We start from the raw sequence: 13,027 nt of genomic DNA on the forward strand, positions 1-13,027 counted from the left end.
GTGCACACTCTTCACGAGTGAAATCTAGGTTTCTTACAGCCCTCCTGTTAGTCTCACTGGTTTTCAAACCAGCTAATGGGACTCATCTTCCCAGTGTCAGATCCTAGGGCTAGGGTGCTTAATATGTGGCTCAAACCCTACACTCCCCAAGGATAATCTCTGAGGCATGATATCCCCCTCCTTTTCTGTCTTCCCTCCTAGGGCCAGGGGGCCCATCCTGATGACTTCTCTTTCCTTCCTACCCTACTCTCTGTGTATCTTTCTTACAGCCTTGGTTGTAGAAGAGTCTTTCTGCCAGTCTCCAATGTGTCTTCAGTGAGAATTGCTCCATATATAGATGTGTTTTTGACATGTTCATGAGAAGAATGAGCTCAGTGTCCTCCTACTCCACCATCTTGATTTCCTCCCCTGTAGTTCTCTTGTTATGAATGAACCTTAGGACTTTTCACATGTTTAAAAGTAAATTATGTCTCCTGCATAGCTCATATCTTTAAATTCTTTGTAAGTTTTTAAATTTAGTGTACATTTGCAAATATTTTCCCCAAATGGAAAATCCACAATAACAGTTCCTATTTTATTTCATTTCATCAGTGTTAATAGGCATTAATATTTAATATTAAACTTTAATATTAATTTTATTTTGTAAATATTTAATAGATGATTTACTACATGTTATGAGTACTAAGATATAAACTATTAAAGATATATATGCTTAAATTTGTAGGTAAAGGGGCGCATAATCTCTTGGGGAAGATATATATTTGCAGGCAGAAGAAAACAAATTCTGTGGTAGAGGAACTATAGTATGCTATGGGAGCTCAAAGGAGGTTGTTGAGTTGGGAAAGAGGGGGGATACATCAGAGCAAATTACCCAGAGAGAGCACTGTGGCATTTTTGATAGATCTGAAAGAATATGCAGGACATTTAGAATCAAATAAGTGTTCAGGTGATAGGAGTGAGAACACCTGGAAATGCACCCCTATTTTTGTCATGAGTTTTGATTAATAAGCAAATGTTGCTTCCTTGAAATTCATAAATATTAGCTATCGTGGATTGATTGACTTCATTTCTCACAATAAACAACTCATACTTGGCTATGATAAGTTAGAAACATTTTCCTTCTATTTGACTCAGATAACTCACCTTTAAAATTTTCTTATAGATGGCAAGGTCTGCATTTATTCAAAGCAAGTTGTTAAAGTGCTACTAGAAGAGAATGGAAAATGTGCAACTGTAGCAGCAAATTCTGAAGTATTAATTATTTGAAAATTAGAGTCTAAGGGTGTAAGGTTGGAGGATATGCATAGAGGCCTCACTCATTAACTTGACCTAAGCAGTTTGATCAGAAAGTAATGTAAAAGTAACAACAGTATTCTTTGCCTGCTTTTTTTTTTTTACATTTTGTATTGAGTTATAGTCAGTTTACAATGTGTCAATTTCCAGTATAGAGCACAATTTTTCAGTTATACATGAACATACATATATTCATTGTCGCATCCTTTTTCTCTGTGAGCTACAACAAGATCTTGTATATATTTCCCTGCGCTATACTGTATAATCTTGTTTATCTATTTTGCATGCTCCTGTCAGTATCTACAAATTTTGAACTCCCAGTCTATCCCTTCCCACCCTGCTCCCCACTGGCAACCACAAGTTTGTATTCTATGTCTATGAGTCTGTTTCTGTTATTTATTTATTTATTTATTTTAGATTTCACGTATGAGCAATCTCATATGTTATTTTTCTTTCTCTTTCTGGCTTACTTCACTTAGAATGACATTCTGCAGGGACATCCATGTTGCTGCAAATGGTATTATGTTGTCGGTTTTTAAGGCTGAATAGCATTCCATGGTATAAATATACCACTTCTTTATCTAGTCATCTGTTGATGGACATTTAATGGCTATTTCCATGTCTTGGCTATTGCGAATAGTGCTGCTATGAACATTGGGCTGCAGGTGTCTTTTTGAAGTAGGGTTCCTTCTGGTTATATGTACAGCAGTGGGATTACTGGGTCATATGGTAAGTCTATTCCTAGTCTTTTGAGGGATCTCCATACTGTTTTCCACAGTGGCTGTACCAAACTGCATTCGACTAGTAGTGCAGGAGGGTTCCCTTTTCTCCACAGCCTCTCCATCATTTGTCATTTGTGGACTTGTGAATCATGGCCATTCTGGCTGGTGTGAGGTGATACCTCATTGTAATTTGATTTGCATTTCTCTGATAATTAGTGATATTGAGAATTTTTTCATGTGCCTATTGATCATTTGTATTTCTTCCTTGGAAAACTGCTTGTTTAGGTCTTCTGCCCATTTTTGGATTGGGTTGTTTGTTTTTTTCTTATTAAGTTGTGTGAGCTGCTTATATATTCTGGAGATCAAGCTTTTGTCAGTTTTATCTTTTGCAAAAATTTTCTTCCATTCTGTTGGTTGTCATTTTGTTTTGCTTATGGTTTCCTTTGCTGTGCAGAAGGTTGTAATTTTCATTAGGTCCCATTTGTTTATTCTTGCTTTTATTTCTATTGCTTGGGTAGACTGCCCTAGAAGAACATTTTTGAGATGTATGTGAGATAATGTTTAGCCTATGTTTCCTTCTAGGAGGTTTATTGTATCTTGTCTTATGTTTAAGTCTTTGATCCATTTTGAGTTTATTTTTGTGTATGGTGTAAGGAAGTGTTCTAGCTTCATTGATTTGCATGCTGCTGTCCAGTTTTCCCAACACCATTTGCTGAAGAGACTGTCTTTATTCCATTGTATATTCTTGCCTCTTTTGTCAAAGATTAGTTGACCAAAAGTTTGTGGGTTCATTTCTGGGCTCTCTATTCTGTTCCATTGGTCTATATGTCTGTTTTTGTACCAATACCAGGCTGTCTTGATTACTGTTGCTCTATAGTATTGTCTGAAGTCTGGGAGAGTTATTCCTCCAGCCTCTTTCTTTTTCCTCAGTAATGCTTTGGCAATTCTAGGTCTTTTGTGGTTCCATATAAATTTTATTATGATTTGTTCTGTGAAATATGTCCTGGGTAATTTGATAGGGATTGCATTAAATCTGTAGATTGCCTTGGGCAGTGTGACCATTTTAACAATATTGATTCTTCCAATCCAAGAGCATGGGATATCTTTCCACTTTTTTAAAGTCTTCTTTAATTTCCTTAATCAATGTTTTATAGTTCTCCATGTACAGTCTTTCACCTCCTTGGTTAGATTTATTCCTAGGTATTTTATTCCTTTTGGTGCTATTTTAAAGGGGATTGTTTCTTTACTTTCTTTTCCTGTTTATTCATCATTAGTGTAAAGAAAGGCAACTGATTTTTGTACATTAATCTTGTAACCTGCTACCTTGCTGAATTCCTTGATTAGTTCTAGTAGTTTTTGTGTGGACCTTTTAGGGTTTTCTATGTATAGTATCATGTCATCTGCATATAGTGACACTTTTACCTCTTCTTTTCCAATTTGGATCCCTTTTATTTCTTTGTCTTGCCTGATTGCTGTGGCTAGGACTTCCAAGACTATGTTGAATAGGAGTGGTGATAGTGGGCAGCCTTGTCTTGTCCCAGATTTTAGTGGGAAGCTTTTGACTTTTTCACTGTTGAGTACTATGCTGGCTGTAGGTTTGTCATATATAGCTTTTATTATGTTGAGATGTGATCCCTCTATACCCACTTTGGTGAGCGTTTTTTTTTATCATCTTTGCCTGTTTTTTGAACCTGGTAAGGCAAGATATACCTATGGTGAGATTATGGCCCTGTAGCTAATAGTGATCTGATGGAACATAGGACAGGACTAGGGGTAAATATAGTGTGAATCCTGGTTGCTGGTTCTTTTCAGAAGAAGAGTTTGTTCTTTAGTGGAGGCAGTACCAATTAAGTGTGGCTAAAAAGTAAGATGGTAACATTTATTAAGCTTTGGACACTGGATATTTAAGTAAAAGTCGTCTTCTTCAGTTCAGCTCAAGTTTCTTAGTCTATTTAAGGCTTTTACTAACAGCTTACTTCCCACTTTCAAAAGGCAGACTGAACCACTCCCTTCCTTGTACCTTCACTGAACTCTGCAGTGCTACTGATGCAGGAAAAACGGATGTGAGGTGTGAGAAGGGCCGTGTTCTAGGTCTCTGTTGAGCTCCTGGGACGTGCCACGCCAAGTGTGGGTCCTTGACTTCGTGCAAGAAAGGATTCAAGTGCGAGCCACAGTTTAGCAAAGGTAGATTTACTTAGAGGGATACACACTGCATACAGTGTAAGGCAAGAGAAAGGCAAGGAAAGAGGTGTGGGAGTGGGGTGCTCAGGTTAAAGCAAAAGTAGGTACACACTCCATAGACAGAGTGTGGGCTGTCTCCGAAGAGGAGGGAGCGAGAAAGGGTGGCCAGGCTTGGTGTCAGTTTTTATGGGCTTGGTAGCTTCACACACCTACAGGTCGGACCATTCCAACTACCCTGGGGAAGGGGCTGGGGTTCCCAGGAATCTGGCCACTGCCCACCCTTTGACATTTTGCAGTTAGCCTTGGGATTGTTATGGTGCCTGCAGGCATGTTATTGATCACACTAATATGTTACAATGAGCATATAATGAAGCTCAGGGTCTACTAGAAGTCAGACCTACCACCATGTTAATCCTCAAGGCCAACTAGGAGTTGAATCTTCCACCATTTTGGTGTTAATTGCCGTCATTCCTTGAATGGCTGTGCCCTACCCCCTTCCATCCTGTCTCACTACTAGTGCAGCAAAGCTGGTTTTACTTATGGTTTACACATCTCTTTTCCTTTACTAGCTTTTTTAGGGCAAGGCATTAGATTTAGTTCCTAAATAATTGTGGGGAGAGTACATAAATGACTGAATGGGTTAAAAGATATCTTGAACCCTTACACCTTTTCCCAATGACAATGACCTTATTTTGAAGTCCTATCTTAAGATTTTTAAAAATTTTAATTTAATATAGTTTAATTAAATTTCAGTGCCATCTCTGGTAACAAATATTGTCTTTTAAAAGTGGGTTTTTCCCAATAGAAAAATAGGAAAGTGACATGAACTGACAGTCCTCCCCCACCAAATAAAAGTTCTCAAGTGAAAAAATATTCAACCTCACTCATAATTAGAAACTTGCAAATTAAGATGATATTACAATAAAACTGATAAAAATACAAAAGAAGGACAATACATTCTATTGGTGAGGCTATGAGGAAATAGGCACTCTCACATATTGCTGGTAGGAATCCAAATTCATACAAGTCTTTTTTCCCTCTTTTTCAAAAAATTATGTTTCAGATGTTCAGCATTATAATTCAACATTGTATACATTACAAAGTGATCACTATCACAACTATCACAATGATTTGCCACCGTACATTTGACCCCCTTAACCCATTTTACCCAGCACCAACCCTGTTGCCCTCTGATAACCACTAATCCCTTCTGTGTATATAAATATGTTTTTGTTTTGTTCTTTGTTCTTTTCTTTTGTTTCTTTTTAGATTCCACATATGAGTGAAACCATACACACTTGTCTTTCTCCATCTGATTTATTTCACTTACATAATGCCCTCAGGTTTCATCCATGTTGTCGCAAATGGCAGGATTTCATTCTTTTTTATGGCTAAGTAGTATTCCATTGTATATATACATTGCTTCTTTATCCATTTTTCTATTGCTGGACTCTTGGGTTGTTTCTATATCCTGAATGTTGTAAATATGCTGCCAATGAACATAGGGATACATACATCTTTTCAAATTAGTGTTTTCATATTCTTTGGATAATGAACTAGAACCAGAATAGCTGCATCACACTGTAGTTTTACTCTTAATTTTTTGAGGAATCTCCATACTGTTTTCTACTGAGGCTGCACCAATTTACTATTCTACCAATGATGTATGATGTCTCCCTTTTCTTCACATCCTTTTCAATATCTGCTATTTCTTGTCTTTTTAATGATAGCCATTTTAACATGTGTGAGGTGTTATCTCACTGTGGTTTCGATTTACATTTCCCTAATAATTAGTGATGTTGAACATCTTTTCATATGCCTTTTGGCCATTTGTATATCTGTCAAGTAGATTGCTTATCTTCATTTTATTTAGTTCTTTTTCTGAGGTTTGTCTTGTTCTTTTAATACAATAGAAACATATTCCTTGTCTCCTCATTTTGCTTAATTCTCTGTGCTTGTTACCATATATTAGGTAAATCAGCTACCTCTTCCATTCTTGAATGTGTGGCCTTAAGTAGGCAATGTCCTATGGGTCTGAGAAGCACAATCCTGGCCACTGGAGCCAGGCTCTCAAGGGGTGTCCCCTGTGTGAGCTGCATCAGCCCTCCTGTCGTGGCAGGAGGAGGTGGCTGCTGCAGTGCGCTGGTGGGAGGAGACAGCGCCGCCATACAAACCTTTCAAAGGGAAACTGGAAATAGCTAATAAAACTACCTGTATACTTACTTTTTCATTTGGCATTCTCATGTCTAGAATCTACCCTGAAGACATACCTCCAGCAATATGAAAATAATGTGCATTTTATTTATTGCAATATTGTTTGTAATTACAAAATATTGAACGTAACCTAAATGCCACTACATAGGAGAATGTGTGCTCTTTTGTGCAAAAGAAGCCTAGGGGAGATAAACCAGAAATTAGAGAGACCACTTACCTATTAGGGGTTGGTGGGAAAGGAGTGGAAAGAAGGGGAAATGGGATCAGGGCAGGAGGGATGAGAGTATAACACTAGAGTGTACTTTTTATAGCTTTGACTTTTGGAACCATCGAAACATTCCATGTTTTACACACTTAAATAAGAAAATACTTAAATATAATTAATTTTAATTAAAGAATTAAAATCAACCAGTATGGAAGATAAGCAATACCAGATGAACCTAACTGGATTAGAAGCGAATACCTAAACCACACTGAAGCGAATGGAGAAGAAAAGAAAAAACCTATCAAAAACCAAATCAAAAATAGTATTTTGACTGTACATTGTAAGGCTAAAGACAAAAACAAATGTGTGTCAATACTGCACTCTAGTAATAAATCTTGTTTCTCACAGGAGTATTGGTTAAGAATTCTGTAACTATTTTAAGGGTTTGTGAGGATTGAATAAATAAGTGAATACACTATAAATAACAAAATATTTTTCACTGTCATAAAAAGAAGTTACAAATAAGGAAAGGAAAAAGACTAAAATGAAATTTGTGGTATTGGATTGGAATCATAGGTATTAGCCATCTATATATAGATACCTATATATATAGATACATACATATATATATGTATTAGCATAAATACATGTATTAGCATCTTTATATATGTCCATATCTATACCTATCTATAAATACCTATTATATATCTACATATAGATACATCTATACATAGATATTTCTACATATCTGCATATCTCTATCTACAGGGAGAAAGAGATATAGAAAAAAATATGATGTATGTGTATGTGTGGGTTTGCATGCACACATACATATATTTTGTAGCTCTCTCCACTGAAAGAATGTTGCATCACTGACATCCCAGTAACCATAAGCACACTTGGCACCCAGATTTTGGTTCCTAAATACTATTTTCCAATAAAATGAACTAAGACTCATTGGAGAATTAGTTGATTCCAGATCTGGGGCAGGAAAAATAAAAGATAAACCTGGAATATTTTGTGATGCCAGAAAATTAAGGAACTGCTCAAAAAGGGACGCTGGAACCAAGCAGAAGGGTCTCCCAATGGCTAAATCTGAAACAATTTGAACCCCAAAATAAAAAATGATAGCATTGCCTTATGACCCATGGAATAAATGTCCATGAGGCTATACTGATGTAAATAAATAATTGAATACATAAATGAGTGGGGGAAAGGGGCTAGCACTTACAGAAGAATCCCCATTACAACAGAAGGAATGAGGAGAATATAGTCACTATTAGGAAAACAGCACAATAGTACTTGCTGCAAGCAAGACCCTCCAGTGGATGCTAGAATCAGAGGATGCAAGTCTGAGGGGAAACAGGATATTAACATGGCCTCAAAGTTTCTTCCTCAAGAAATGTATCAACTATAGGTGAAAATAAAACGCATCTTGACAGTATAGAAACCTAGCAGACACTACCTTAACCAAGTAATTGATGTTGATTTCACTAGTTGACATCACGTAGCTCTTGATAATGATGTACTGAAAAGGATACGGCATCACTTCCGTGGCGTCCTTGCTGAAAAAGGAATACCCTTAGACTAATCATTAGAAAGCATCTGACAAACCCAGACTGACAGACAGTCCACAAAAGATGTGACTAATGTTTACTAGAAGTTTTAAAGTCCTGAAAGACAAGGAGAGACTGGGGGACTGTCATGGATTAAAGGAGATTAAGGAGACACAACTTAGTGCAAGGTAGATCCTAGTCGGATCCTGAAACACAAAAAGGATCTTAGAGGGGGAAAAAAAATGGTAAAGGTTCACTAAAGTTTGCAGTTTATTTGACAGCATGGTACCAGTGTAAATTTTCTCATTTTGATAATTGCACACTGGTTATTTGAGTTGTTAATACTGAGAGAAGTTGGGCTAAGAGTATATATGAACTCTATTATTTTGCATCTTATCTGTATGTCTAAATTTATTTCAAAATAAAAAGTTTAGAGAAGAATAAATAAAAGAAAAATGGTAAATTAAAAAAAAAACTGAGGAAGAAGATAACCAAAACAAATAAACAAACAAACATTCATCTGTTTGCTTTTTGGAAAATGGGTAAATGTTATTTTAGCATATTGGGACCATATGTCATTATAAAGTAAGCTTGCTGCTGGTGACTTTTTTGGTACATCTAATACAATGTATTTTGTTGCTGTCTTTGTGTGTTTGGGCTGCTATAACAAAAGTACCAGAGATTGAGTGGCTTAAACAATAAACATTTATTTCTCCCAGTTCTGGAGGCTGGGAAGTCCACGATCAAGTTACCTGCAGAACTGGTGTTTGGTGAGGGCTCACTTCCTGGCTTGTAGATGGCCATTTTCTCTGTCTTCACATGGTGAAAGGTGAGACGGGGCTCTCTAGGTTTTCTTTTATAAGGACACTAATCCATTCATGAGAGTGAAGCTTCCCAAAGGCCCCATTCCCAAAACCTTGGAGATTAGAATTTCAACATATGAATGTTAGGGAGATACAAAATTCAGTCTCTGATAGTTACCTATCAAAACTGAATTTGATGGTATTCCTAAGAAACAAGATACAGGCATAGTTTTTACCCTAGCAGTCAGTGGACTAGACACATAACATAGAACAAAGATACTATGTTAGCTATCCAACTGGTTTTGATTTTTCAGTTTACATGTTGGTTTGGTTTCTTTATGAAATAAAGTTGCTTTTCTTTTAATAGACATTTTGCCATTAATATACCCATTAAAAGTTTTTGGGCCTGAATATGCTATTACTGATTCAATGTAGGCTTCCAAACAGATAAATACACTGATTAATTGCACAGCTGATGCCAAGAGTCAACAGATTTCTATGTTTAACGTGAACGGAAATATGTTAAATTACCACTTAAAAATCTCCAAGCTCCCTCATACAATTATTAATTTCTACAAACTGTGAGCAAATAACTCTTCGTAAAATGAAAAATTTAGATACTAAAAATTTAAATAAGTTCACCTACCATTGTTTACTAGGTTCCCTAATCCCTCTCAGAAAGTGATAAATGATTTCATTTTGAAATCATGCTGGTGAGTCACTTGCTAGGGTTGGTCCAAGGTCAATAAGAAAACAGAAAGACTGTCTAACTTAAAAAAGAATCTTAATTAGAGACAGATAATGTAATTTAAAAATTGGTCATTATATAATAGTGCATCTTCAGTTTAAAATTTAAAAATATGGTTGCCAGTAAAAATGTGATTTTGGCTTATGTAATAATATGCAGAAAGCAGAAAATTGGAAAGTTTTGCTTAAACTAACATATGCCATTTCCCTGTTGTCCATTGTGCTCCTGGCTACTACTATCTGCTGGTTTTGTTTTGTCTTGCTTTTGGATGTTATGGTGCGTGTAAAAAATGCAGTCTCCTTAGGTACTGTCTCAGATACTTTAGGAAGACTACATCTAACGTATCTCAGGCAGTTGGATGTCACCTTAGGAGTTGCTTTAACAAGCATGTCCATCAAAGTCCTGATAACGTTAAGAATCTTTGTTTTTTAAACTAAATCTGAGTAATACAATTCCATTGATTAACTCCCTTTTATATCTACTTTAATCAAATGTCCATAATATGTAATTAAGAAAATATTTGGCATCGAAATGTTATGTGCTCTCTTTGGTTTAATCTGAACTCATCTGATAGTCCAATAACAACCAAAAAAATCTATAAATGTGATCCCCCAGTTCTTTTATCAAGTACTATGATGATCTACTTTCTTTGTGATGAATACACCTGACCATTAGAATCACTGTGACAGCCACTTAAAGACAGCAGGCCATGTGAATATTAATTGTGACAGTGTTGGCTTTTCTGCTGTTTTCTAAGGGTTTATAGTTCTCTTGAGGGGACAGAAGATTCACAGGTAAAGCCTTCCTAAAATCAAATAAAAAGGCCCCTGTGTTAGACCACTAAGGAGTGCCTAGAACCCAGTTAGGCAGTTGATAATAGCACCTTATCTTGTGAAAACAATTACAGTCTTCAAAGCTCTTCACATGTGTCAAGTCACTGAATCCTTGCAACAACCTTGCCAGGGAGGCAGAAAGTATTATAAATATGAAAATTGATGCGCCAGAGGTCATGTGTGTTTTGAATCATACATGGACCTGCTTGCTCTGCTCTAGTTCCTTGGGGAACTGGGGCCTCATCCTATTCCTTTGCTACGTTTCAAGGAATAGCATCTCTCTCAAAGTAAAAAACAGCTCCATGCATTGGGTTCCAGGGCAGAAGAGCTCTGCCGGAAAGCTCTCTGCCTCTGCTGCAGCAGGAAGGACTATTTTTGGATGTTTTCCTTTTGCTAATTATCTCTCCATCCGTGGGGAATTTCTATAGGTAAAATCCCCAGATGAACCAAGTTTCTCACTAATTCCCGCAGAGACCGGGAAGACAAAGGCCATAGCCCAGTGTGCCCTGGGGCCTCAGAACCTCTCCAGTGGTGACAGTATGGTGGCTTCAGAGAGTTCTTCAAGGACCATGGAGCCTACAAAGCTTTGGTGTTCGCATGAACAATGGGGCTAAGGGGCCACTGGAAGGAAGGCCTGGACATACCTCCTTGAGTCGTGGAACCACCCCAAATGACCTTGCCTGGAGCTCAGTTATGGAAAGAGTTAAGAGAATGTGGAACCAATGGTGGCTGAGGGCTCAAGAGGCCCCCATGGTGTTCTGACTTTCCTCCATCACCTCTAAGAGGAAAAAGGAAGAGACTTCTGAAAGAGTATTTTTCCAGGCAACTTCAACCTTAAGCTTCAAGCTCCGGGGAACCCCACAGGAACTGTGAAGGATTAGCCTAGAGAAAAGAAAGAGAAAAGGGGTGATGAGAACCATTTTTATTCCCTTGCTGGGAAGAGCTAACCAGCTAGTGCCAGGTGGCCTGGGTACGAGGGGTAGAAAGAAGGTATAGTAAGTTTTTGGCTCAGTGTCAGTGTAAATCTAACAGGTTTTGTGCAGTGAACTACCTGGGGACCTGGTGAGTTCTCTGCCACCCGAACTGTTCCAGCAGAAATGTGGACTCTGGTATGGAAATTGTCATTTATGGGAAAGTGGAAAATTCTGCAGGTGGAGGGATAAGTAATAATAACTGCTAACACTGTTACAGGACTTATTGTGTACCAAGGTTTTTGTTTTTGTTTTTTTTTTGTTTTTTTAATCACTCAACAAGGGATAAATAAGGTGGATGCTATTATTAACTGTCCTTTAGGGACAAGGAAACTGAGGCACAAAGAGGTTAAGAGATTTGTTCAAGGTCACACAGCTAGTAGGGATTTTCACTTTGGCTGCTTGTCTCTAGCATGGGTGCTTTTAACCTCTTGCTGTATTGCTGTGCCCTCTAAGTCCTTTCTTGAAATTCCAGATAGGGTGGAGTCTGGTCCCATTGCCAGCATTCTTTGTATGCTTCACTCATAAAACCTCCAAAAGGGTATTGATGGCTCCTGGAAAGGAAAGAAGGAAGGAGGGAAGGATGGAGGGAGTGAGGGAAGGAAGGAAGGAAGGAGGCAGGAAAGAAGGAAAGAAAGAAAAAGAGAAAGAAAGAAAAAGGAAGCCAAGGAGTTGCTGATGGAAAAAAAAAAAAAAGAGACCTGTGGACTAACAGGGAAGCTCATCGGTCATTCTTGGGGGCCTGTTTTCATATTTCCCGCCTCATCTTCTCCTTCTATACCTCTAGCCTTCGCTTCTGGTCTCCCTTACCCCACCATGCACCTGTCTTCCCATAGCACCTGTGCTAAGCTTTTCCAGAAGACTGGGAGGCACGGGGACAAACAAGCAGCTGCCACGTCTCTATTCTGCACCCTCTTCCCCGCCCTGATTTACAGACGAGAAAAGTGACGCTCAGAGTGGTATGTGACTTACCCAAGGTCACAGAGCCCCGATCATAAAATCCAGGTGTCCAGATTCCCACCTCAGCGCCCCGCCCACGCTTAGGCACACCTTCCCTGTCTGCGCCGTACCCAAGAGCTTTCTTAATTCCACATCCCCGCCTCCCCACCCCCCAGTTCCCGGGAGTCGCTTCTGACGCTCGGCAGCCTCCAGGGTCCAGCCCTTCCTGCGGGCGCTTCCCTTCCGCCGGATTCCCACGCCGGAGTCGCCCTCGGCCCGCGCGCAGCCCGCGGGAGCGCTGCCTGCCGGGCCCCGGGAGCCCCTCTCTGCGCCCCGTAGCCCCGCACAGCGGGGGCACTGAGGCGGGCTGGCTCCTGTGCTCACCGCCCGACGCGGAGAATAGGAGCTGAGGGGGTTGCCCCAAACCCTCAGGCCAGAAGCCCAGGGCCCGCAGGGACCCCGCCGTCGCCCCTCCGGGCACAGGCACCTGGAAAGGGGCTCCAGCCCACGATGACGTCCTCCGCGTAGCCGGTGCGCTCACCCTCCCGCCCGCAGCCGGGCC

The 13,027-nt window shown here is 39.2% G+C and overlaps 1 protein-coding gene across 1 annotated transcript in view; it reads left to right on the forward strand.

Moving 5' to 3' along the window:
- FGF12 (fibroblast growth factor 12) overlaps window positions 1–13,027 on the forward strand; it is a 506,216-nt gene that overhangs the window by 158,504 nt on the left and 334,685 nt on the right. The window lies entirely within an intron of this gene.

Source organism: Camelus ferus, chromosome 1, assembly GCF_009834535.1.
Source record: "Camelus ferus isolate YT-003-E chromosome 1, BCGSAC_Cfer_1.0, whole genome shotgun sequence".
NCBI classification, from domain to species: Eukaryota; Metazoa; Chordata; class Mammalia; order Artiodactyla; family Camelidae; genus Camelus; species Camelus ferus.